This window comes from Hypanus sabinus, chromosome 19 (assembly GCF_030144855.1).
Source record: "Hypanus sabinus isolate sHypSab1 chromosome 19, sHypSab1.hap1, whole genome shotgun sequence".
In the NCBI taxonomy this organism is placed as follows: domain Eukaryota; kingdom Metazoa; phylum Chordata; class Chondrichthyes; order Myliobatiformes; family Dasyatidae; genus Hypanus; species Hypanus sabinus.
Window position 1 is genome coordinate 36,022,236 of NC_082724.1, and position 23,730 is coordinate 36,045,965.

Here is a 23,730-nt window from a genome sequence, read left to right on the forward strand (position 1 = left end):
AAGTACATCTTTGCCAGAAAGCAATCTGTCCCATCCACACTTGCCAGATCCTTTCTGATTTGATTAAAATTGGCCCTTCCCCAGTTTAGAATCTCAACCCAAGGACCAAACCTATCCTTCTCCATTATTATCTTGAAACTAAAGGCATTATGATCACCAGATGCAAAGTGTTCCCCTACACAAACTTCTGTCACCTGCCCTGTCTCATTCTCTAGTGCATTCTCTTTGCCTCTTCTACCTCCACCCTTTCCATCTGCTTGCCAAAGTGTGAACTCCCCACCCTAATACTGGCTCACTCCAGCAATGGCCACTCTGCTTAAACCTAATCTCTTTTTATTAGCCTTTGCCTAATGCCTAATTAGGCACAATCCTCAGAAACTGGGTGCAAAGGAACATCACAATTGCCCCCCCTCACTTCTTTTGAACTACCTCTCCCACTATGCAATTCAAAGTGTCCTCAGAAACTACGGAATAATTCCTGATTTAAATTATCTAAATAATACACATTGGCAACAAGTCTATGTTTTACCTCTCTAATCTCTGGAACATACGCTTTACTGAACACTGTTTATGGTATATTAAATATGCCTTAACCAATTCAACAAAGGGTGCATTCAACAAATCTGGCTTTTTTTACTGATGACATATATTACACTAAATCACTTTGTAAGTGAAAGAGGATTGTATATATTTGTTATTGTAACCTGTATCATTATTTTATCAGTCTTTTTATTCAGTAAGAGATAGCTGTCTTAAGGAGTAAGACAAACTGTTTTTAACAATCTGACACCCAAAGAGGAACACAATGCTAACTTTGATATTGGTCTCCAGCTCTCACAAGATTGTCTTTCATCTGAGTTAGCAGCTTATTTTCTCAACGTCTCTTGATGCTTAGTCAATCTAAATCCATGCAAAGCTCAAGTCTATCCTCAAAGCTCAATACTATTACTTGTGGGCAAAAAATAAAGCATGCTGGCCCATACAAATTGTTCATGTCTGGAAAATACAAATATTTTCAGGGTAAAAACATGTTCATTTTAGTATCCTCCTCACTCAATTGGAAGCATAATAATTATAGTTCAATCTATGCATTTTTAGACAGACAGGTTCCATAAAGAGATTTAGGCACATGGCCACATTTCAAGAGACTTTGCAATGTGGTGTATCGCATTAGCTCTGTGGTTACTTTGATGTCATGAAAATGTCATAAAAAGTAATAGCAAAATGTCACTATATTACCTTAAGCCAAGAATTACCACGTTGCCAATCAGCAGCAACACAAAACAACAACCAAGATGATTGACTCCTTAAGACAATGATCTCCAACTGAATAAAAAGACTGATAAAATAATGATGCCAATTACAATACAGTCTTTTTTCATTTACAAAGTGACTTAGTGTAATATATGTCAGCAGTAAAGATGGCAGATGTGTTGAATGCGCCCTTTGTTGAATTGGTTAAGGCATATTTAATATACTATAAACAGTGTTTAGCAAAATGTATGTTCCAATAATGACTAAAGATTAAATTTCATAATATCTGACAGGATAGAGTAGTTGGGGAAAACATTCTTAGCTTGCTTCTATCTTTACTGTTGTCAAATGAATCAACACTGAAAAGTGATCTGAAAAACATGATTGTTTATGACAGATTTAAAATGAAAACATGTGGACTAATATTCAATAACATTTTATTGTACTTATACCTTAAGGATGCCTCATCTTTGTCTTGCTTTTTTTATATACAGCACCGTGCATGATGCTATCCATCTTCTCCCTAGACTCTTCAAATTAACTTGACATCAGACTAGACCTTTCTGGTGCTGCTGAATATTCCTAATTGTTTTCTGATGTGCAACAAGTCAGCTGGGATCTATACTGACAGTTCTTAGCTGATGCAGTATTGCATTTCATCGTTCAGGACAAGAATGACATCATTGGTGTACTGAATCTGGATTTATCATGGTATAAGGCAACTTACTGAAACAGTGCTAAATAAGTGAAATTTACTGCACGTTTTTTTCTCTGCGATGCAATCAGACCTGAAGATTTAAAGACTAAAATGGCTTCTTTTTTTTTTGCTTAACCTTTCCACAAAACATTCAAGTAAATCACTTTGCCTCCTGTGAAAGAAAGTTCCCTTTGCAAAACAACTTTGGATTTTAAAAATTGCATACTTATGTACTTCTCTCATAAAGCATGTAATATGAAGGTTTGCAATCAGGAAGTAAAGCCTGCAGCACCATTAAAACTGCCCTTTACCGATCTGAAAAAAATTAGAACCAGAGAATTATTTTAAAGGTTAAAGACACACCGTGAGAACATCAAAGCAATTCGTACTCTTTTCTTTCCCGCATCAGTTTTGTACTCATCAAGTCAAGGCAAGGATATTAGTTTGGCAAATGGAAATCCTTTTCACGAAGTAGGAATGTAACAGCAGATCCAAAGATTTCCAGATCAAGTTCAGACATTACATACATGCTGGAGTTTCCTGTAATCTGCTCCAAAAAGTGACTCAGCTCAACCACAAAAGAATCTGCTGATGGTGTCCAACAAGCATTATTGGTTTCTGCTGGAGCCTGAGGTCACTAACAGGTGAGTCTTTGACTGACTCATTCTGGCTCAGGGACTGTTGCCTGTAGAGTTCCTGCACTGGCGAATATCTAGGCCATGCATAGTTTTCCTTTCTCACAACGTGCTGTGTTGGAGAACACTTTGTAAAGCATAAGGATACTTCTTGACACATTATAGGAAATTTGTTACAAGAAACAAAAGGACTCACAAAATAATAATGCACAAATTAACAGCATGTTGTGGGGGAGCAGGCTTAATGACCTCATTTCAGAATTTATTTCCAGATATTTATTATGTTCTTTTAAACCATTTAAAATTCACACTTCTTTAACATTTGGCACTTGTACAGCATCTATGGTAGCAACAGAAGAGCTGACTTACTCAGTTTACAAAAAAGCTCTTTGCTGCTTATTATAAATAGAACATTGTCAGAGGAAAATGGTGGTAGGATTCTTGACTAAACATGGAATATGTAGCCAAAGGAAATGGGTCTATGGGAGATAGAATGTCTAAAATGTGGAAATACACGCCTTGAAAGTCCTTAGAGGTCTGTGGTCTTTGTGATGTGAACAGCACCAGTGCCACTGCCGTACAATTTTATGCCCTGATTTCATTGGATGGAATGACCTAAGTTTGTCAGCCAACAGAGGAATATTGGGTTCCTCTGAAGACTCCTTAACCTCCTCCACTCACCTCATCCCTAACCAAGCATTTGTTACTTCTCCCATGTAAAGGCCTTAATAGAATGGATGTGGAGAGGATGTTTCCTATGGTGGGATAGTCTAAGACCAGAGGACACAGCCACAGAATAGAGGGGTGTCCTTTTAGCACAGAGATGAGAAAAAATTTCTTTAGCCAGAGAGTGGTGAATCTGTGGAATTCATTGCCACAGGCAGCTGTGGAGGACAAGTCTTTATATTGAAGGCAAAGGTTGATGGATCCTTGGTTGGTCAAGACGCAAACAGATATGGAGAGAAGGCAGGAGATTGGGGCTGAGGGGAAAATTGGATCAGACATGACGAATTGGCGGAGCAGACTCAACAGGCCAAATGCCCCAATTCTCGTCCGATATCTATGGTCTTATGGTAAAGAATCGGATCTGACAATCCTGAGAAATCGGGTTGCTGTGGACTCCCAGAGTTGGGAATCTCTATCTCTGGCTGTGCCAATCTGACTGTTCCTATGTAAAGAATGGACTGAGATTCTACTGCTTACAAGATGTTTTATGTGCTGCCATAAACTTAAAAGGACAAGTACATCCTTTTTTTTTCTGTGAAGGTAGGCTGGTCTCCTTCAACTTTCGTTGGAGGCTGAAAAAAACATGGAAGGACTGAATGTTTTAAAATTGTTTTCAGGTCAGAGGAAAATGCAAGAGACACCAGTTGTGTTTGCCTTATAGTTGCAAATACAATCATTGCATTGGTACAAGGTATCCCCCGCTTTACGAAAGTTCGCTTTATGCCACTTTGCTTTTTACGAAAGACCTATGTTAGCACCTGTTTCATGAACAGAAAGAAATCCGAAGAGGACTTTTTCTTTTACGAGAAAAGGCAAAAAGCGAAAATAGCATTCAGCGTTTGTTTTGCAGCGAGCCGTTATACAGGCAGCGCGCACCCCGAGCAGCGCGAGTGGTGATAAGTGAAAATAGCGTTCATCGTTTGTTTTACTCCCAGCAAAACAAACACTCAGCATCAAGCCATCTTAGCTTTGAACTGCGTGAGATTGACAGCGCTACAATGATTGCAGAGAAGTATGCCTTTATTTTTGAAAGGGCACATAGGTTTAGGGCAGATTTGCAGGATGTTTTGAGTGCTTACAAAGAACTGTATGATTGAAAAATGCGTGAATCTTCCAGTGTGCTCACTGTCTTCCCAATTCTGGTAAGTGAAACTACACTGTACATACATTATTTCTACTTTATATAGGCTGTGTAGTTATCATATCAATCCTGCTTTTACTATATGTTAGTGTTATTTTAGGTTTTATGTGCTATTTGGTATGATTTGGTAGGTTATTTGTCGGGTCTGGGAATGCTCATTGCTTCTTCGCTTTACTGCATTTTGGCTTACGAAAGGTTTCATAGGAGCGCTCTACTTTCAGATAGCAGGGGAAACCTGTATTATAAATAATACACTAGACCTTTAAATAAATATCAGTTGCAGGAACATCATGCGATTGTCTTTAGCTCCTTGTTTGACCTTGCCATTTGAATAAGCTTGCACTGACCCAATTACCTCCAGTTGATGTCAATACCAGTCAAGGAATCAATAAACATGTATCCATGCTCTGAATTTGCAAAACTATTGGGCATGTATTAACAAAATAAAGGACTCTGCAGATGAATACTCCTATATTTGTTGTACGTTCATGTACTTCTGAACAATAAGTTGTTTATTTACTGCTTTAGGCATCATTCAAGTCTGTTCTTCGTTTTCTGGAGTGTACAAGAAATACTGAAAGTTCTGCAGGCATTGTTGTTTCTTCTACTAAGGTAGACTTCTACAAAGTCTTGAAAACATTTAAGTCTGAATGTACAGTGCTTGCACTGATGGTTTGTGTTGTCTGGGTATATGTCAAAAGCCAGCTCAACTGTTATCCCATGTGTGCATTGAGACAGAGGTCTGAATAGTAGATCTAACAATGTAAACGGTGCACTCAGGTTAAAGATATTCAGATTTAACAACAAAATGAATCATTTATATCAAAGGGAATGGAACCCAATATAGATTCATTGTACTCTCAAGTTCATTTGAATCATACAACACAACTTTGTGGTTACCAACAAAGAAACCTAGCAATGTTGATCTAATGATCCTTAAAATCTGGATTTCAGATTCTCTGGTGCAGCAACTGTGGGGCTCAGCTTGGTCTGGTGTTCATCAACAGGAAAATGATCAAGCAAGAAAAATTGACACTCTAAAAGAAGATCAAAACACAAATTATTGGATGAAAGCAAATCCGACAGCCTGCATGGGAGAAAAGGACTGCCAAAATTTCAGACCGAGTCCCTACATCAGAACTGTACAGTCTCAACCCAAAATATTGGAAATTTCTTCTCCACCCAAACACCACAGATGCTTTCCAACCCACTGAGCTCCTCCAGTGGTTTGTCATTTGCTCCAGATTACAGCATATGCAGTCTCTTGTGCATATTCTTCATTTGTCTGAAGAATCCTAATCAGAAAATAAAAAAGCTCAGATAATTCCCTATACACGTCCATCCCCTCACCAGGAAGGCCTCAAAGATCTCAGTTTCTTTCTGGACACCAGACCCAGCCAGTTCCCCTCCACTACTACTCTCCCCCACCTAATGGAACTTGTCCTCACACTAAATAATCTCTGCTTTGGCCCCTCCCACTTCCTTCATTCAAATGGGGTAGCCATGGGCACTCACGAGTCCCAGCAATGCCTGCCTGTTTGTCGGCTACATGGAACAGTCTGTGTTCTAAGCCTATCACCGGTGACCTTCCTGCACTTTTCCTACACTACATCGACAACTGTATTGGTGCTGCTTCCTGAACCCATGCTGAACTTGTCAAATTCATCCACTTTGCCTTCAACTTCCACCCTGACCTCAAACTTACCCAGTCTATTTCTGACACCTCCCTCCCCTTTCTCAATCTCACTGTCTCCATCTCTGAAGATAGCTTATCCACCAATGTCTATTATTAACCCACTGACTCTCACAGCTACCTGGAGCATACCTCGTCTCACCCTGTTACTTGTAAAAACGCCGTCCCCTTCTCTCAATTCCTATGTCTCTGCCACATCTGCTCTCAGGATGTGAAGGAAATGTCCTCCTTTTTCTAAAAAGGGGGGTGTCCCTTCCTCCATCATCAATGCTGCCCTCAAACGCATCTTTTCCATTTCACGCATGTCTGCCCTCACCCCATCCTCCCACCAGCCTACCGGGGTTAGGATTCATCTTGTATCCTCACCTACCACCCCACCAGTCTCACCCCCCAGCACATAACTCTCGGAAAGTTCTGCCATCTCCAACAGGATCCCACCACCAAGCACATCTTTCCCTCCCACCTACTTTCTGCTTTCCACAGGGATGGCTCCCAAAGTGACTCCTTGTTCACTCGTTCTCCCCACTGATCTCCCTTCTGGCACTTAACCTTGCAAGTGGAACAAGTGCTATACCTGACCCTACACCTCCTCCCTCACTGCCATTCAGGGCCCTAAGTATCCCTTCCAGGTGAGGCAACTCTTCACCTGTGAGTCTGTAGAGGTCATATACTGTGCTTAGTATTCCCGGTGCAGTCTCTTGTATATCAGTGAGACCCGACGTAGATTGGGAAACCGCTTCTCCAAGCATCTATGCTCTGTCCACCAGATAAAGCGGAATCTTCTTGTAGCCACCCATTTCAATTCCACTTCCCATTCTCATTCTGATATGTCCATCCACGGCCTCCTCCACTGTCGTGATGAGGTCACACTCAGGTTGGAGGAACAACACCTTACATTCTGTTTGGGTAGCCTCTAATCTGATGGCATGAACAGTGATTTCTCTCACCTCTGGTAATGGCCCTCCAACTCCCCCCCTTCACTATTCCCCATCCCCCTTTTCACTCTCTCACCTCATCTCCTTGTCTACCCATCATCTCCCTCTGGTGCTCCTCCCCCCTTCTTTTATTTCTTCCATGGCCTTCTGTCTCTTTCACCAATCCACTTCCCAGCTCTTTACTTCATCACTCCCCCTCCAGGTTTTACCTATCACCCGGTGTTTCTCTCTCCCCTCTCCCCACCTTTTAAATCTACTTCTCAGCTTTTTTTTTCTCCAGTCCTGCCGAAGGGTTTCAGCCTGAAATGGCGACTGTAGTCTTTTTCCTAGATGCTGCCTGGCCTGCTGAGTTCCTCCACCATTTTGTGTGTGGTGCACAGATATTTAAGTATTTCACAGAATGCAAAAATAAAGCTTGAACCATGCATGCATTGAGAAAAAGCTAAGCAATGTAATCAAACATTAAAACATCCTGTTGTTTATCATTTGTACAGATATAAATCTGCAAATGCATTCAGTGGTCATTTCATGAGGTACAACTGTACACCTGTTGGTTAATGCAAATATCTAATCAGCCAATCATTTGCTGAATAAAGTGAATGAGAAAAGCCTTGACTACAGACTTAAAATCAATCCCTAAGAAAACAAAATTGATGTGGTAAGCAAAACAAACACTAAAGACTCATTCATGATGGTATTGTTACAAGTGAAATGGACAAGACATTGAACAGATGCGAAAGTTTGACTATCTTGGCAATTATCTGACAGATAACAGGAGATGTGAAGTTGAGATCAGAAGAAGAATAGGTGTGGATAAGGCCCAGTTCATGAAGCTAAAAGATCTACTACTCAATCAGAATGTAGACATCCAAAATAGAATCCGCTTCCTCGAGTGTTACGTATGGTCAGTACTGAAGTATGGATCAGACACATGGACCCTGAAGAAGGATGACATGAAACCAATTAATGCTTTTGAAATGCGGTGCTAATGACAAACATTGAAGATCAGCTGGATAGAGAATGTTTTAAATGAGAGGGTTTTGTCCGAAGTTGATGGACTACGGACATTGCTGGAGAAGATCATGAAGTTAAAAGTTGCTTATTGTGAACACTTTACGCGGAGAGATAACATCTTGTCGGACTTGCTATATGGAAAGGTAGAGGGAAAGAAAGGAAGAGGAAGCCAAAGAAAAATGTGTCTGCATAACATCAAGGATTGGACCAAGCTGGACAAGACTAGGGATGTTGTGGACAAGTGTCAGGACAGAGCCGCGTGGAGGGAAATCTTCCGCCAGCTGGAAATTCCAGATGCCACCTAACGATGAAGTATCATTTGGCAGCAATTCAATGCATAACAGCATGCAGACATGGTCAAGAGATTCAGGTGTTTTTCGGACTACATGTAAGGATGGGGAGGAAATGTGATCTAAGTGGAAAGGTTTCAGGTGCCAGACAGGTTTCAGAAACTTCTGATTTCCTGGGATTTTCACACACAACTGTCTCTAGAGTTTACAGACAATCATGTGGAAAACAGAACAGAAAATCCACTGAGTGGTAGTTCTGTGCACAAAACTGTTTTGCTATTGAGACAGGTCAGAGGACTTGTTCAATCTGACAGGAACATAATAGTAATTCAAATAATTATGTGGTACAACAGTGGTGTGCAGAAAAGCATCTCCAAACATACAATATCTCCAAATCTTAAAATGAATGGGCTATAGCAGCAGAAGACCATGAACATACATTCAGAATATCCAATAAGTACCTCCTGTATCTAATAAAGTGGCTATTGAGTGTCTCCACAGGGATTGTATAACTATCTATGAGTATAACATTAGCTTAATTCAATAAGGACCCCCATCACCTAAGACATGCCCTCTACTCATTGCTACCATCAAGAATGAGGTACAGGAGCCTAAAGACACACACTCATCATTTCAGGAATGATTTCAAGATTCAAAGTACATTTATTATCAAAGAATGTATAATTTATACACCTTGAGCTTTGTCTACTTACAGGCAGCCACAAACTTTCTCCCCCTCCATCATCATATTCCTGAATGACCAATTAACCCATGAACAGTTCCTTTTTTTCCTCTCTTTTTGCATTACTGTTTAATTTAATATTATATATATATACACATATCTTATTATGATTCATAGTTTTAGTATCAGGTATTGCAATGTATTGCTGCCACAAAACAACAATTTTCAAGACATGCTAGTGACATTAAACCAGATTCTGATATTGAGAATGTTAAATAGTAAGAATTTAATTACATCTTATGAAATAAGAGGAGCTATTTTCAAGATTATTAACTACAGGAATCATTGTAATACCCTCCAGTTATTTAATTTCCAATATCATGACATAGATGGAGGCTGATGTCTTTATACCTGCAACGTATTTGCTTCTACACATGCAACACCCCTTTGATTACTTTAGCCATGAAACTGCTCTGAGAGGCAATTTATAGTAGTGATTTAACCAGTTAGCATATTTTTGGGATGTGGAAGGGAAACTGGAGCACCCAGTGGTAATGCACATTTATAGAGGGAGCTTCACCTGAACACCACCTGAGGATTTAAGCCAGCTCCTTGCAGCTGAGATGAGCACCACGAAGTTCAATATCACAATTCCATCTTGTACCTTTCTGCTGGAGAAAGCTACAAAATACGTAGTACGTGCTGGGGAGAAGAGAGAAAGCATTGATACCTATCGAGGTATTTGTGTTTAACATGCAAACATCTGAACTTCAGAAGCTACGGTCTGATTTCCTCCACTAAAGTAGCTGGTCCTGATTGGCTCTCTGTAATCTCATTACAGATTATGGATACACATAATGTATATATGCAACCATACTTAGAAATTTGTCTTTGGATCAGTAGAATTAAACACATAATATGGCAACATTGGTCCACTGACGTCAATAGAACTGCATTTTATATTGAGTACTTAATATAAAGATCCCACCATAATATACATTTATCTCTACTAATCCACTGGTGGATGTTCTGTCCATAGGGGTTATGTAGACCCCATTGATAATGCTGATTATTGTAGGCATGTTAAATTTTGGACGTACTACTGGTGTTTCACTGACAGATTATGAACTTATGCTGCTGTAGCTTCTGGCAACTGCATGTTTCAATTAGTTGAGATTTATTTTGATATTCTGTGACATATTGTGGCTTCCATCCCTAATTTGATTCAGTGAACATATATTCTTTATTATGTCTATTTTCCCCATTTTGTAAGCAGGCCATGCATGTGATATTTGTTTTGTTTTGATAGCTGACCTCAGTATTTACTGCAGGTTTTTATTTCTCATCATGTTTACATCTCCTGACACATAATGACTGCATTCTAAACCTAACACATCTATAAAAGGATAGCCTAAGTAGACTTCTCACTGGATCAATAGAGGATATTTTTCCAGACCAATGTGGCTGCACTAAATCTTTTCACCTCTATAAAACCAGAACTCTGCGATGGAGTGGCATTGATTTCCTGTTGCTTTCTAAGTACCCATTTGTGCTTCCTAAAATTGATTAAAATTATGAGCTATGAGCAGAGCAATGTAGAATTTATGATCAGCAATAATTTTCCTCATATGCATGTGGAAGAAAAACTCCAACCCAGAGACAGCCATTTCCAGCCTGACAAATAGGTGACAAGCAGTAAAAATTGGGATGGGGTGGGGTTGTATTTAACCCTTTTACAAATTGTACGTGATATTACAATAGCACAGGTTGCACATGAATTTTGAAGGGTGCTCCAAATTTCCTGCACAGCAGTTTGTTACTCAGGACAGGTTAAAATAATTTGGAAAAGGGTAGCAAGCACAACAGCTATTGAGATTATTTGAGACATCATCTAACCTGACTTTAGTGCAGGAGATGTCAAATTTGCCATCTTGTAAAAAATCAGTTCCCTTTTGATAACTGCAATCTTTGTCAATATGCAGATTAGCATTGCATAACTCAGGCCTTGTGGGAACCAGATGTCAGATTCATGCCTTGTGAATTTCACACCCATTTTGGGCATAAATTTCCATGTCAATGTTTTGAAACTTCATTCTAATTAAGGTGAAACAGAAAGTATCCAGTCTTTTAAAATCAAAGGTCCACAAGCTTTGCTGTGCAGTGGGTGCTTGCCCAATTTCAACAAGCCTACCGGGTACCCTAGATGGGGGCATTAAGCACTTTGTGCCAACTGACAGAAATGATCTGCCTCTCAGCTCAGTTAAGGTAAATACATTGGTAATACGAGTGATACAACAACATTTGTAGAATGGAGTGAATGCATCAAATTTGGGCCCTGCACATCTTGCAGGGACTATTTGTGGTTTCTGAATACCTCCAAAGTTCATAAATTAATTTACTGTCGATGGGCTGATTTTCATTGCCTCAGGATGAGTTTTATTGCAGATGTCAGCAATCTGTAGCTGTTTCCAAGCCAGGGAATCAGGCAAAGAGCAGGGAAGAGACCACAACAGATGACAGCACAACTCTCTGGAAGAGAGTTAGTGGGCAGAGAATGGAAAGGCCATTGCTTGGAAGTTATTCAGACAGCACTTCCATTAACTTTAGCACAAAGGAGATTGCTATTGAACTTTTTCACTCTCTGTAGCTGCAATTTGAGCGACCTGCCAGTGCGTGGACAGCACTGCATCTATTTGTCAAAGTTATCACGACCCTCAATTTTTACGCCTTGACGTCTTTCAAACAGTGACAGCATTAGCCACTGATCCCTTTTGATACTTTGTTAATATACCTGAGAGGTCCCTGAGGCATCCATGTGGTTATATTGTCTTCTGTCTTTCTACTTTCAGGATGGTTGTGGTGCAGCTTGTACAGGCTGAATCGAGTCGGTGGAGTCTAGACATTGCTAGAGAAGATTTGGAGACAACTCGATGTGGCAGAACCAAGGCAAGGCAGAGCCCAGGTCTGAGAGCGAGGAAAGGCCCAAGATTTGATCGATTTAAATACCAAGTCGAATTGAAAAGATCGGGAATGGGCCAAATCAAAGCAGTGGGTCTCGAGCCCAAGGATGTATCGAAGTGGCAGGGCCCAGGTCCAATTGCAAGGAATGACATGAGATTTGAATGATCTAAATGCTGGGTCAAATTGAAAAGGTCAGGGTCTCAGGTCCAGAGGTAAGGACGGGCCAGTGTTCAGCTCACCACTCCACAAGGTTTGCTCGTTTCTGCACTGAACCGAGGCTGTGGCCTGCAACTAATGGGCCTCTGAATCATCTGCAGTAAGGCCTAGCTTTGTGTCTGTGACTGACTTTTGTAAACTTCAGTTCTGAAAGCTATTTGGTTACTTTTATTGTTTACATGATTTGTTTTTTGTTTCTTTGCACATTTGACTGCAAAGTTTGACTGTCACAAACTATTCCATAATCGATAAAATTCTGGAAAATGATGAATGGCCAATTATTAACTCTATGGCTAATTTTCTAACTGTGCTATGATAAGAACATAAGAAATAGGAGCAGGCGTAGGCCATCTGGCCTGTCAAGCCCATTCCACCATTCAATTAGATCATGGCTGATCTGACCATGGACTCATCTCCACCTACCTGCCTTTACCCCATAACCTTTAATTTCCCTACTATGCAAAAATCTATCTAACCTTGTCTAATTGTATTTACTGAGGTAGCCTCCACTGTTCCATTGGGCACAGAATTCCACAGATTCTCCTGTCTTTGGTAAAAGCAGTTCCTACTCATCTCCATCCTTAAGTTACTCCCCTGAATCTTGAGGCTATGTCCCCCAGTTCTAATCTCACCTATCAGTGGAAACAGCATTCCTGCCTCTATCTTATCTGCCCCTTTCATAATTTTATATATTTCTCATAAGATCTCCTCTCATCCTTCTGAATTCCTGTGAATACAGTCTCAGGTGACTCAATCTCTCCTCATAGACTAATCCTCTCATCTTTGGAATCAACTTGCTAAACCACCTCTGCTTCGCCTATATGGCCAGTATATCCTACCTCAAGTAGAGACCAGAACTGCACACAGTACTCCAGATGTGGCCTCACAGTACCCTTTCCAGTTGTAACATAAATCTCCCTACTCTTAAATTCAATCCCTCTAGCAATGAAGGCCAACATTCCATTTGATAGCCTGCTGCGCCTGCATACCAACCTTTTGCAATTCATGCACAAGCACACCCAAATCCTCTGCAAAGCAGCATGCTGCAGTCTTTTGCCATTTGAATAATAATCTGATCTTCCATTTTTCCTTCCAAAGTGGATGACCCTGCATTTACCAACATTGTACTCCATCTGCCGGACCCTTGCCTACTCACTTAAACTACCTAATATCTCTTTGCAGACTCTCCGTATCCTCTGCACACTTTGCTTTTCCACTCAATTTGGTGTCATCAGCAAACTTAGATAAGCTCCACTCAGTCCCCTCTTCCAGATTGTTAATGTATATCGTGAACAGTTCCTGACCCAGCAAGGTACCACTCACCATTGATTGACAAACAGAGAAACACCCATATATCCCAACTCTCTGCTTTTTATTAGCTAACTAATTCTCTGTCCATACTAATGCATCACCCCCAGCTCTCTTATCTTATGGATAAGCTTTTTATGTGGCATGTTTTCAAATGCCTCTGGAAATCCAAGTGAATAATGTCCATCTGTTCCCCTCTATCTACTGCACTTGTGATATCCTTAAAGAGCTCCAGTAATGCAAATAACTGGGTTCTCAGAATTGAACAACAAAAGAACTTCCATTTCCTCAACTTATAGTCAGGCTGTATCAACAGAGAGCACAGTGTACAGTTCTGTCCCCACTACCATCATTCACTTGTACAGTCCTACTTCACTGGGGCATTTTTATTAAAAGAGCATTGCGATTTGTGGTGGTTACTAGCTCCTCATGTCTATCCTCTCTGTTCATAGCTCCTGACTCCTCCAGTCCCAGATGTGAAGTGGGTCCATACTTAAAAATTATTTCTTTAGTGCTTGAGGAGCTATGACTTTCTGGGCATGGTGCATTATCAAATATGACTTACTGATTTTGAGAAAATAATAACTAAGTTATTGAAGTTACTGAGGAGAACAGTTGGCTTGAAAATTAATATAATGCACTCAGAAAGATCAAAAATATTCTTTTGTGGTGACATTTCCTGAATTCAAAAATCACTGTTATTTCTTTCTTCTATGTTATGTAGATCCCTGATCCAAAAATTTAATTTATAAATTAGTTCCATCCTCAGCTCACAAGCATGTTTGATTAGATGGAAAAACAGAATATCTTCTTGTTCAGGTATGGAGTTCCAGAGTTTTTTTGACATTATCACATACTTATAAACTGTTACTATTGCCCATGTTAGTTTAGTTTAGTGCTTTTTTTTATCAATATACATTTTCTTTTACTTATTTTTAATTCTTTTTTCTTTTTTGATGATTATTTTTTGTTTTTTTTCATATGTAGTTATACAGACTTGATTGATTAGTACTTTTTTCTGTTGATTTAATAGGATATTATTATCTTATTATCAATGTAATTTCAAGTCTATTGTATTCATAACCTATTCATTATTATGTTATGTTTTTCTTTATATATATATGACACTTAATAAAAAGATTGAAAAAGAAAGAAAGAAAGTTATAAATCCTTGAAATACTTCTATTCAAAACCTGCTTTCTGTAAACTCCACAAACTTCACTGTAAATGTTTGTAACTGACACTGTATATTTTGATGTACATATGACAAATAAAGATAATCTTTTTTTAAAAAGTCAAAAAAAAACAATATCACATTTACAAAATTAAGTGTTACTAGATCATGAAGTAATTCTGTATATATGTGCCTGATTATTGTTGCTTCACAGTATAATAAACATGAAATAGTCCTCACTCATAGTAAAAGATAGTGCCACTCATTTCACCGGGGGGATTGCTTTTAAACATGCCAGCCTTAAAGCAAGAGAGGTTTTTTAATTCGAAGCTCCAGTCTAGAAAAAGACCTGAGCTGGAAAATGCAACTGTGCAGCTCCCATAGCTTGGCTGGAGCAGCTACCTAATTGTCTCCAATTTACCATGAAGCATGCATATGCACACTAGATTCATGAGTTGTGCCAATTGCCATACTTGGACAGATGCCGTACATGAAAACTCTCAAATGCCACAGGCATGCAGACGTTCTTGTCCATCTGTGGTCAGTGTTAATTTGATGCCACCACTGCCTAGGTTTCAAGGCTGCTAACATGTATTCAGCTTGTATGGTAGATTCAGAGTTTAACATCAGTAAGGATCCCATCCCTTCCAACCTGGCCTATTTAAGCAGATCATCAATTACTTTTGGCTGGTTGCTGATTGATTTACAAGGTGTTGGAGTAAGCCACTGTTTAGTGTTTCCAGACTTTGCTAAGTTGGTGAGGTTTACGGGCAGAGTATGTCTTCACTTCATCAAACCCTTGGTGCTCCTACTCATGTCTGCATAGATTTCCACTCCCCTGTGAACAGCGCGTAATATGCAGAATGACATAGAGCAATCTTCTGAAAGAGGATGGAGGAGGCGATCTTAAAGAAGTAATTGTCTTATGTGTACCTCAGCAAGGAGTAAAATATAAGGGGATGTTGAGGTCCCAACAGAAATATATAATGATCATAGTTAGTGCCAGAGAACACGTTTGCTGTAGTTTCATGCTTTCCCTCTCTCTATTCTTTTGAATAAAAGAGTTTGCTATTTTCCAGTACAATTAATGTGGTTCTGTTTCCAGGGAATTTTAGAAATTTAGCTCAATAAATCATTAACCTCATTTGTCATTTCTTTTAAGATTCTGGGATGAACCCAAACAAGATATGGGCACTTGTCAGCCCACAGTTCTTACAGCTTGTTCCACACCCCTGCACTGTTGAGTATAATTTCCCTGAGTTTCTGCCCCACTTCTATTTTTCAATTTTTAGTGTGTTTTTTACAACTCTCCCACGACCTCTGGGGTAGTGCTCATAAATATATATAATGCTCAACTCTTCACAATCTCAACACTTAACATCACTTGCAGAATGACTGCCTACATTTGTTCCAGCAACAATGCATTTCCCTTTTATGAGGGACAATTTTAATCAGCACAATGCAGAGTTAAATGGAGAGAATAGCTTAGAAAATTAGACAATAATTGATCTACATATGTGATTGTAGATCAACATTGGCTGGATGCTGGGACCATCAAATGAACAGTCAATATGACATTACAATAAGAGAAAATTGGTAAAATAAAATTAACCTCTTATTAATATCTTTGCTAGAGACAATGAGTTTTCCCTTCAGCTATATAAAAGGACGCACTAATTAACCAAGGCAAACTCTGTATATTTTCAAACCTTATTGCAACCATACTTTATAACCAAAAGAATAAAACAGTAAAAGCAATTGGAAATAGAAATTTTGTGAGTGAAAATCACATTATATGCAAAGTGGTCAATTACAGTATAGAAACAATTATTAAAAATTATACTTAAGATGTGATCATTGATGGCAAGGCCAGCATTTATTGCTTGTCCTAAATTACCCTGATAAATTGGCAATAGGCCTTCATGAATGCCTGCAATCCTATAGAGTTAGATGCTCAGATGACATTAATTCTTTATGGTGCTTAGATGTTAATGACTTGCAAGGCTTTAGAGTCAACTATCTTAGTGTAGGACCATACTTACATCAGCTATAACTAAAAACATCTGGCTTTCTGGTCTAAATCATTTAGCAGTCCTTGAAGACTTATTCTTAATCCATTCCTTTTGAGAATCTCCATGTTACAACTTGGTAATTCTGCTTGAAAAAGTGGAGTCACCGACAGTGCCCAATTCATTCTTTTTCATCCAAGTTGTCAGACATCTTTTTGAATGTTCTGTCCTGGAAGACTTGCTATTTTGTCTGGTTAATGATTTGAAATACTGCTATCTTTCCCATCCTCAGACTCAGTTCCCCCCAGAATTCCACTTATTGGCCATGTTTCAGTCTGAACTAACTGTACACTAACTATGTGTTCTTGGTGCCTCTGGGGAGAGGTCCATAACATGTTGACTTCATCATCTAAACTACAGACTAATTATTAACCATCCTTACTCTTGTCTCATAAATATACAACACTGAAACAAGTATTCATGTTGCCGTAAACTCCAGGCCTGGCCACCCTGTCAATTTGCCATCTTGCATCCTCAATACACTTCAGCTCATTTAAAACTCTCCGAATGCATCCTATCCCACACTGTGACTTGCTATTCCACAAAGCTTGAGCTTGCTGACGTCCATTGTCCTCTGAAGGCTCCAGTTAAAAAAAATTCTGTAGTCCATTCCCTTCATTGTTTTGTTCCTTCTTTCTGACTCTACAACCATTGAGAGCTCTGACTAATAGTGCAGCACAACTCTGCTTGTTCTTTCATTGGCTGTAGTGCCATTATCTTGTTTTGACCCTGGGTTCTGTAAATCATACAATTGCAAAACATAGAAACATAGAAAATAGGTGCAGGAGTAGGCCATTCGGCCCTTCGAGCCTGCACTGCCATTCAGTATGATCATGACTGATCATCCAACTCAGAACCCTCTACCTGCTTTCTCTCCATACCCCCTGATCCCTTTAGCCACAAGGGCCATATCTAACTTCTTCTTAAATATAGCCAATGAACCGGCCTCAACTGTTTCCTGTGGCAGAGAATTCCACAGATTCACCACTCTCTGTGTGAAGAAGTTTTTCCTCATCTTGGTCCTAAAAGGCTTCCCCTTTATCCTTAAACTGTGACCCCTCGTTCTGGACTTCCCCAACATCGGAAACAATCTTCCTGCATCTAGCTTGTCCAATCCCTTTAGAATTTTGTACGTTTCAATAAGATCCCCCCTCAATCTTCTAAATTCCAGTGAGTATAAGCCTAGTCAATCCAGTCTTTCTTCATATGAAAGTCCTGCCATCCCAGGAATCAATCTGGTGAGCCTTCTTTGTACTCCCTCTATGGCAAGAATGTCTTTCCTCAGATTAGGGGACCAAAACTGCACACACTATTTTGTGATTCCTCTCCTCCTTAAGTCTCCTCTGTCTGGCCACACCTTTTGTCATTCTTCTCGAGTTGCTTCTTCTATGTAGGCTGTATTTGGCTGGTGACATCCTGTGATGCCAATTAGGCTGCTTCCTTTACTTTAACTTTACTTATTTAGTGATACAGCATGGAGTAGGCCCTTCTACTCTGAACCACACTGTCCCAATTAACCCTAACATCATGGACCAATTAACCTACCTGGTGCGTCTCTGGACTGTGGGAAGAAACCAGAGCACCCGGGGTAACAGGGTGGATGTACAGAGTCTCCTTACAGAACAGAGGTGGAATTAAACTCCAAACTCCGGAATGCCCCAAGCTGTAATAGTGCCACATAAGCCGTTACGCTATTGCGGTGCCACGGTAGCGTAGCGGTTTACAACGTTGTTGATGTCATAAATTTAGAGTGGTAACCAGAGGAGATAGAAGTTAGGACTCCATGCAGTCACACATTTGCCCTTCTTTGTGAGATTCAGAATTGGACGATATTTATCCAGGGCATGCTCAAATACCAATGTAGTAAATAAGCAATTGGACATTTATGGTGAATATGAATGGTGTGTAATGTTACATTAAAGTAATTCACATAATAACCTTTCTCCCTCAGCAATACTGCAATTTGTGTTCTCAGCATTAACTTATTGTTGTTATGTATTATGTTATGTATTATCATTAATGTGCAGGACTTTCGCTGTTGAATGATCAAGCTGCAGTCAGGTCCTGCTCCCCAGGATCATTTCTCTTCAGTGCTCTATCTGTCAGGAGATCCATATTGTCTTTTCACCTTGACTTTTAGGACACCAGCTGATTTTTTTTTCTTTATTTCTCACATTACAACCAATAATATATTAACAACTAGTTTCCAATTCTGATTTCATAATTAAAGTTCAAGTAAATTACATGCACAGAGGTGGATCGAGAGCAGCTCAATTATTAATCAACTTGGATATACTCAATAATGTATTTACTGCATTCAACTGCACACATAAAGAACAACAGTGTGGAGGGAAGATTGCACCAAAATGCATTAATGTTAAGTTTATGAGTACATCACCACTTTAACAAAAACCCTCTTAAGATAATCTCTGTCCTCCACTGTGATTTACTGTATGTCCATTTTATTTGTTATTTGATAAATAAAGATAAGAAACGTAATAAATAAAATTAAGCTTAATAGACAAAAGCTTATGTAAGTTTCAATTTTCTGTGTATTTAGCTACTAGTTTCACCATCGAGTTATATTTCATCCCTTTAAGATCTCTTAAATTTAACCTACTGCTTTTGTTATTCTAAACGGGGATCGCAGCCACTCAAATATTTGAGTCATTTATTAAAAATACACTAAAATTTAATAGATTGCCAGTTTTGATTTTTCTGTAGGGTAAAATACAATTCAATCTTCAGATCTGCAAAATTGGCTGAAAGTTATTTTGTCTTTCTTTTGATCCCAAAAATGGAATTTGAATTTCCACTAGATCTTGAACTTTATGTGTAAATTTGATTTAAAACCAGTTAAGGTAAATTTAATTAATGCTATCAGCTGGGAATTGTCTTTCAAGGGTCTTGGTCAGAGCCCATCTTTAGTATTTGTCAGTAAGTCCAGTTTGACTCGGTCTTTTTGTGTGTTTCTCCCTAGCTGTCAGTCTATGGTTTTGTATTGCAATGTGCTCCTGTTCTACTCTGGCCCCTGTATTACTGAGTACCCCATCTCTTATCTGCTTCTCATTGTTACCTGTATTGCTGCCACCTGTGTCTCATTGTGCTCCACCTATCATCTGCCTCTCTGTTTATCGCTCAGTGTATTTCAGTCCTGTGTTTTCAGCTGTTTGTTGCCAGATTGTGCTGGTGAATAATCCTGAACCTTTCTAGTGTTCATAGCTCTACTCTGTCTGTTTCTTGATTCTGGATGTTTTGATCTCTGCCTAAACTTTGACGATGACTTTGTTTGCACCTTGGGATTTGTTACTCAATTAATATCACCATATGCACAGACTTGGTCTGTGATTGGATCCCTGCTCCAGTGTCCTGACAATATTTGAAAAATGAGGGAGGGTAAGATACCAAGAATCTACAAACTAGTTAGCTTATAGGTGCTGTGACCTTTCCATTTCAAGGCACACAGAGAAAAATATATATAAATTAGAGTTCCTGGTAATATAGGCAGGGTTGGTGTTGCAAGGAGAAAGTCTTTGGGTGGAGAGGTAAAGGAGAGTTAGACTCGTGATTTAGGTAAGTTGCAAGAAATTAGCTTATTATTTGGAGCAGCAAGGAACTTCTACATGAGTAGAGGAGAAGGAATTTGAGGAGGGTGGTTAAACACAAATTACTGAACAAATTTATGGCTTTAAGGAAGAGGCATCATGAGCTAAAGGCATATAAGTTAAAGACCACCAACTTAAGGTGATACCCCTGAGGTGGACTCCATGAACAGGAACCTGATCTGACAGATTGATACAGATGAAGGTCTATTAGATCCTACTATTTTTGCCTAGATAACACCAATTAGCAGCTCAGATGCATGAAGCAAATCAGAAGTAAAATCGTGGGCTTCACAATAAAAGCAGCAATTTCCCAGTTCCCTCTGCCCAAATTTTCCCGTCTGTTGTTGTGTCTGTAATACCTCAGTTCTTTTCCTGGAAATGGGCCAAACCTGACTATAGAGATCATGGTGTTTGATGAAGTCCCAGGTAAGAATGCCAATATAGACTGCAGCCTTTCCAGGATCTTTGGATTTATTCTCATTAGAGAAGTCCTGAAAGAATGCTGTGAAATGCCATCACTATTTCATGAGTCATTTTTATTCTACATTTCTTGCTGTTCTGCAGGATGAATTGATGGAATCCACAGGTAGTAGTTGCATATGGCAGCTAATCAAATGTCTAAACTGTGTAAAAATATATAGTTAATATTGTCAAAACTAACTGCAGGATTCAAATTATTTGGGTGATATTGTTTTCTGATTCTATAACACGTGTCCCTGCCAGTCTAAGTTTGATGAAGCATACCCAGGCAATAAATTCCATCCAAATTAAATTTGGTTCTTTATGATGATGAATGGTTCATGTATTTTTTTTGGCCAGAAAATCTATCTATAGTATGGATAGATCTTCATCCAAGATCCACAGGGTAAGCATAAAACTAGGGTGCTATTCAGTGTTGCATGTAACACAATCATCCTCTCAGGCTTGGAGATGTACCTATTGTGCTCACAACAGATTAAACCTGGGCAAAATCAATTGCCAGGAAAACAAATTGCTTTTTACTTCATTAAGTTAAATGTTTTATGTGTGTTTGTATGTGCATGGGCATGTTTCAGTCTTTTAACTTTCAAATTTTATTCCAACAATTTTAACTTTTAACATTATTTTATCTACAACTGGTCCCAAGTGATTTTCACTTTTCTAAATGTCAAAGGAATTCACAAACATTCAATAACAGTGACAGCTTTGACAGCCAGTGAAATCGAAGATGAGGCGTCACCAGCTGTCAAAGCTGATGTAAAACAAGACAGTGAAGAGCTTCAGTCATGAATCCACGGTCTCATCGCCCACATCTGGGAGCAGGAGGATATACTAGGGTTCTCAGAGATGGCATAATCGTGACCATTCTGAAGAAAGGAGTTAAATCTGATTGTGAAGTCTCCTTGATCTTGCCATAGGGAATGATATCACCGATAACTCCTAATAGTGGCTCAAGAACTGTTACCTGAATCAGTTTGCTTCTGTACATCCAGAAGCTTAATAGATCTGATCTTCACTGCAGAATAGTTAGAATGAAAATGGAGGGATCATCACCAAACATTACATTTGGACTTATTTTACCTCACTGTTGGGCACATGATGGAATACTGTACCCCTCTCAAATTCAGATGATTAATTTCCATCTTGCATTTACTTCAGGTTTGCATGCAAGCCATGAAACTAAATCAGTGAGACTACAACAGAGCCAATCTCAGTCAGGTCTGGTGTCAAACAAGACTGAATATGTTTCCCTGTCTTTCTTACACAATGTTGCATTTCACCTCAAATTAACTTCCTTTGGGAATGGAGATATTCTTCAGTAATAATGGGAAACTGTGTAACTACAGAACTAAGTCACAGCAAATTTCAGTCATCCATAAAGAGTATGCAGATAATATTTGCGCCCGCTCCATCTTGGAGGGCAAGCTTTTGGACACGACAGATGAGTTCATGAGAGGACTCAAGAAAATAGGTCTTACACTAAGCATCAGCAAGATAAATGAACTCAATTAATCTATCTCCAGCAACACCACACTACCCTGTGACAATATTGGTTCACAATGAAATCATTGAAATATAGACCACTTCCACCTCTCAGTGAAAGCAGAAAGTCACCCTTACCTTTAATGTGCCTGCGCAGCCTTTTATCAATTGAAGAAAAGTGTATCTGGCTTCAGACCCATCACAAAACTTATGATCTACAGGCAACAGTGAGTTCTGCTTCTGTATGACACCTAGATTAGGCATCCTGACACACTAGAAACATAAACATCTTTGCAAAATCTTTCAAATTCACTGGAAGGGTAAGCAATCGAGCAGGCCATCTCACAAATTATCTGAAACACACCCCTACTGTCAAGCACTTTGACCCCAATCGTGGGAGAAGCAACAGTTACCTTGGAACTCACTAAGCTCAAATGGAACCAAGTCAACCTTAATCCTGAGGGAGTGTTTAATAATAAACTGATAGAGCTGGTCACCTGCACTCAGAGAGGCCCCATGTTACACTCAACCATTGGTTTCTACTGAAAGACTATGCCCTGGATCCCATGAGGGAAGCAGCCAACCACATCAGTGCTCTTAATATTTTATATTGGCCAAACATTATTATTGTGACTATTCTTCATTATGTATGATAATAGCTATTGAAATGATGTTGCTGTTTTTCCAGTGTTCACTTGGTTTCATACTTAACCTCAAGGATTATGGTTTAATCCAACTTTAAGTAGAATAATTTGCAAGCAAACAATGCAAGCTGTCAATTCCTTTTATATTATATCCCAAGAGCAAGTGGTATGCTGCATCATAATGATCTGATATCTCCTCAAACTGGATAAAGCTCGGGAAAGTGTAACTGAAAAGGTAGCCTTGCACTGCACCAATAATCTGATTTTCCCTGTATGTATTCTCATTTTCTTGACTCATTTTCAGATTCTTGTTATTGATCAAAAGTAAAAGTAAAATTACCTTCTTTATTTTTGCATGACTAATAGTTTATCTCTTCCCTTTGGTCTGGATCAGTTTTGGATCTTGAGAGCAATTACTAATTCAAGAAATTATATTCATAATATTTCTTTGGAGTATATTTTATTCTAACAGTTCCTGCCACTGTCTGTAAGGAGTTTGTTCATTTCCCCCATGGGTTTCCTCCAGCTGCTCAGTTTTCCTCCCACAGTCAAAAGACATACCGGTTGGTTAGGTTAATTGGTCATTGTAATTGTAAGCGGGCTGGAAGGACCTACTCCATGATGTATCCCAACAAATTAACAAATAAATAAGGGATTTTAAGTTTCTGAAACTTATCCATGGTACACCTAAACACATGTAGGCCAATACAGAGGAAGTAAACTG